At 37.7% G+C, this 4806-nt stretch overlaps 1 long non-coding RNA gene across 1 annotated transcript; it reads left to right on the forward strand.

Moving 5' to 3' along the window:
- Positions 1-364: 364 nt before the first annotated feature.
- LOC139686422 (uncharacterized) lies at positions 365-4165 on the forward strand. The gene is made up of 3 exons (XR_011700374.1): positions 365-498; positions 1088-1171; positions 3953-4165. It is a non-coding gene; the product is annotated as an uncharacterized lncRNA (long non-coding RNA).
- The last annotated feature ends 641 nt before the right edge of the window (positions 4166-4806 follow it).

The raw sequence follows: 4806 nt of genomic DNA on the forward strand, positions 1-4806 counted from the left end.
AGTCTCTCTCTCTGCCTCAGACCGGGGTTCAAATAACTCTAAGGGAAAATTGCTCAATTAGTATCGTCGCATTCCATGTTTCGAACACTCGTAGCTTCACTTTAAGCGACTAATTTTAGGCAAACGACACATTACGAAATTTCCTCCTCTATACCCTTTAATTTAAAATTATTTTAATTGAAAACGTAACTGGATATAGTTTTTATTGCAAAAAACCAGGTTTAACGTTCAACGTAAAAATGAGAGGTTCAGCATTTTTTTGAAATAAAATTATATTATCAAAATGGTCAACTTTGTCACGCGCATTCTGGAGTGTTTTTATTTTATCTAACTTTTTAAAATCTTTTTCAGGGTCTGTGTATGTGTGTGTGGATGAAGATTTCATGGATTGACACTGCTGTGTGTGCGAGTGAGAGAGGGAAATATCTGGAAGTGAAGGAATGCAATAAGGTTCCCTAGGTAATGGAACTTCGGAGAATCCTGCGAATAGGAATAATTGTAAGTTGAGACATATTTGTATTATCTTAAAATATTTTATTTGTGAATATATTTTCAATGCCTACAATGATCGGTGTTAAAGACGTCCACGTCGGATTGACCTCTGCCATGGAAGGCCATATTTAAGCTTCCCTCTCTTCCTCGCCCAATCTTTACTCTCCCCCTACCTAATACATCTCCCAGAAATTTTTCTTCCTTAAAGTGATTCCTTGAAATGATTGTCGTCAAATTTGTTTGGCGCATTAGAGTCGGTTTTTGCAGTTTTTCGGCTTTCCTGATAAGTTTTGAATTCCGTTTTGGTTTCGGAATCTGATATAAGCGTCTAATTTTGTAAATACACATTATAAAATCCTTTTGTAATCTCAGGTTTAAAAGAATAGGTAATTAATTGTTTCTTTGCTGTCTTGTTCAATTGTATGAGAGTAAATTGTTTTTTTGAAACTTTTTCTTACGGCTGTGAACAGTTTGTCTATAATTCAACCATCACATCTTTTTACTTCGGCTTTAAGATTCGTGTTCTAATTCTGTGACGAATGGAGAAACGTATTAATATATATTTATGGAAATCACTTTTCCTCTTTTCCTAAAGGAAATAATTGAAAAAGGCCGGACATTCGTTTTTCAATTCCTGGAATAAAACATTGGCGATGAAGGAATCCCTCATCGCTGTACCGTAAGTTGACACTTTTTTGTTGACCTTGAAGTATGTTGAGCCACTGCGCATTTTTGCGAGGGTGATGTATTCCTCGATAACGACATGAGTCAGCTGCTTGATTCCTACCCAATCGACTAAGTAATCAAGAGCGATGGAAATACGGACGCTATGGAATAGTTTCTCAAAGTCGAAGGGTGAAGTAATCTCATAATGAGGGTGATTTACGTGTTGAAAATTAACAAGGAAAATTCAATGGTTTTTGATGCCAGATGTATCTGTGGATCCACCTGCGAACATATACTACCTTGATCAAAAAGTTCCCGGAATTTATTCAGAAAATTAAAAATACAAGTTTATTCATCTAAATCTATATTGTCCCCTTCAAAGTAATCCCCATCGACTGCAACACACTTATGCCAGCGCTTGATCCAATCCTCGAAACATTTTTTATATTCGGTTTTCGGTATGTCCATCAGTGCTTCCTGCGATTTTTCCATTACTTCCTCTCGGCTGCTAAAACACGTTCCCAGTAATGGTTTTTTAACTCGATTGAACAGGAAGAAGTCACAGGGAGCCAAATCAGGTGAATTCGGTGGCTGTTGGATGGTATTTGTTGCATTTTTCGTCAAAAAATTACGAATAATGATAGCACTGTGCGACGGTGGTGCAAAATCCACGAGTTTTCTGCCCACATTTCTGGTCTCTTTCGGCGAATTGCTTCACGCAAACGTCTCATAACGCCCAAATAATACTCTTTGTTTACTGTCTGGCCTTCTGGCAAAAATTCATGATGCACTACACCGTTGTAATCCATGAAAACCGTCAGCATTGCCTTCTTTTTTGACTGAAACGGACGTGTTTTTTTTGGTCTCGGCTCATTTGGTGAACGCCATTCACTTGCCTGATGTCTGGATTGCGTGTCGTACTCATAAACCCACGTCTCGTCTCCAGTAATGATCCTTTTGATGAATGTGGGATCGGATTCAGCCTCGCAAATCATGTCTTTTGCGACGTCAACACGGTCTCTTTTTTGCATGAAATTGAGGTACTTTGCTGCTACACGACGGAAACCCAAATCATTAACCACAATGTCTTGGGCGGATCCATAGGCAATGTTCAAGTCCTCCGCTATTTCTCTGATGGTTAATTTGCGGTTATTGACCAACATTTCTTTTACTTTCACCGACTTTCGATGTCGATGGTCTGCCACTGCGTTCATCATCTTCGATTGACTCACGACCACTTCTGAACCGCTCGTGCCACTGGTAAACGACCGTTTTTTTTTAGAGAATCGTTGCCGAAACACTTTTCCAACATTTCCAACGTCCGTGCGCCACTAAATCCGTTTTTTACGCAAAATTTAATACAAGTTCGTTGTTGCAAATTTAAATCCATTTCTGCAATTGTAAAAAATCGCCAACACACACAGAGATAGATGTACTCTTGGCTACGTAACTTTTGCAAATGTCAAGTTATGACACTAAGATTTAAAGGGAATATCAACAACAGATGCACCAATTTAACAAAAAAAACAGAACTCAAATCGGAACGATGGGAGCGCCACACGGTGGTTATTCCGGGAACTTTTGTATCAAGGTAGTATATACTCTGTATCGAGCCACTGCGAGAAATTGAACTTTTGGGAGTTCCACAGTTTGATAATAAATAACGCGTGGAACGTTTGGGATTTCGATGTTTAAACTTAAGCCCTTATTCGTGTCATAAGTTTGGTGCGTCGATCGAGTTTGTTTTTGACGCCAATGATTGATGGCGGCGTTGTGGTCAATGATAAGCCGAAGTTTGTAATCTGATTTGTCCAGCATTTTTCTTGTTTGTAGTGTGACTTATTCCCGTTAGGGGTCTTTAAATTTAAGTTTGCATTTTTATTTTTTGCCTTCATGTCCTTAATCAAATGGACCTTTTTTTTAAATATTGAAAAAGCTTGGGCCCATATTCAATAGGATCATCCACAATGATGCATACTTTGCAATCTCAAATTCTGACGCCTTGTTATAAATGAGGTTCAATTGTTTCACCTAACCCTGCCATTGAGCTGCCTCGTCGTGTTACGCCAAAAGGCTTCACATAATATCAATTACTTGCTGGGCTGTCCACCTATTTACCCGCATGAGTGTTTCACCCAAAAGTGGCCGTGAGTGAGGGCCAAGCCTAAGTGTTTAATCAAGCCTACCCTTTTTTTTCGTTATACGTCACGCAGAGGACATTCGTGCGGGAACTACTCCTATTCCTAAAAGTTTTCGCTACGAACGTTTTCGGTTTTTTTTCCCCTGAAGTTTTTACTAGTTTTGGGCTCAATTTGACATTTTTACACAATGAATTTAAATTAAGCACTCAGATTGCACCTCATATTTACCATACAATTAAGATCCCTCAATCCGTATCTAAGATGAAGAATATCAAATTTTTACGGCATCCATCATACATCATCTGCATGTCACTTGCAATTGTACAGGTATATTATGATATATGGCAACAGATTGGGAAACGCAACGTACCTGATCGTTTCATATTCTTTTCGATCGCCAAAACGACTTACTTAACTATTTAAGGTCTCTTCAAAAGTGCTCACTTTTTGGATATTTACAACTCGGACATATAACGGCTAACCTCTTATTTTTATGGTAAAATTTTAAATTAATCTCGGAAAATAATCGAATGCTACTTCGAAACGGAGAAGATATGAGCATTGTATAGTATTTTGCAATTTTTGATTGGATCAGAAACCTGTAAAATCAATAAAACTATAAACTTAAAAAATTTTTTTCTGATATGTTGCAGGACGAAAAAAATGGATTCTAATGAGAAAAAAAGGACACAAGAAAAACTAATTGAAATAACCAATGGAGTTCAAACGCCACATAACAGGATGCGTTCTGTGCTAGCATGTGTACCTATGAGCAACGGACTTGCCATTTTAGAAGAATGGCAAAGATGCATTCCATTGCAATGCATTGTTGTGGAATTGATGAGTGAAAGGCCAATTAAGGTATAACGGTGATAACACTGCTTTCATCTAAAAGGAATAAAAAGATGAGCGGTAAAGAAAAGTATTTAAGCAATGGTAAAAAAGCAAAGTGCTTTTAATATAGAAATCCACGGATCCGTGGGATAAAGGGTCAAAAAGGTATACCAATAAAGGTACAAAAAATTCACCCTTAAAAAAAACAGTGCACTGTTAACAAAATGCCCAATGGTAACAAAAACATTGATCAATGAAAAATGGTATTTTAGGGTATAGAATAGCCATGATTAGGAAACGGTTTATTTTGCTTATTGTATGTGCTACTTTTTATGTTTGTATGCCATAATCCGCTCTCTTAAAGGTATCAAGACATCCGAAGAAGAAAGAAGACAAGAAACACCACGAATACATAGGCGGGGAAATGTAAAATTTAGATTTGGCCCATTAGGGACGGAATTAATCTCGATTAAGGTTAGGCGTATTTCCGCGTTTAGAATTAAATTTATTGTTTTTGTGGATCCGAATAATCGGTTCTTCATCCTCTATCGCGTGGATTGGTTTGCGACATTTGGTCGTCCTGCCAATTCCGTGACGGTTGATGGAGTTTTGATCTTTGGAATCACTGACACTAAGTGTATATTTTGTATAAACTAATCCGTTCTCTTACAGA

This window comes from Hetaerina americana, unplaced genomic scaffold, assembly GCF_022747635.1.
Source record: "Hetaerina americana unplaced genomic scaffold, ioHetAmer1.1.p SCAF_14, whole genome shotgun sequence".
NCBI classification, from domain to species: domain Eukaryota; kingdom Metazoa; phylum Arthropoda; class Insecta; order Odonata; family Calopterygidae; genus Hetaerina; species Hetaerina americana.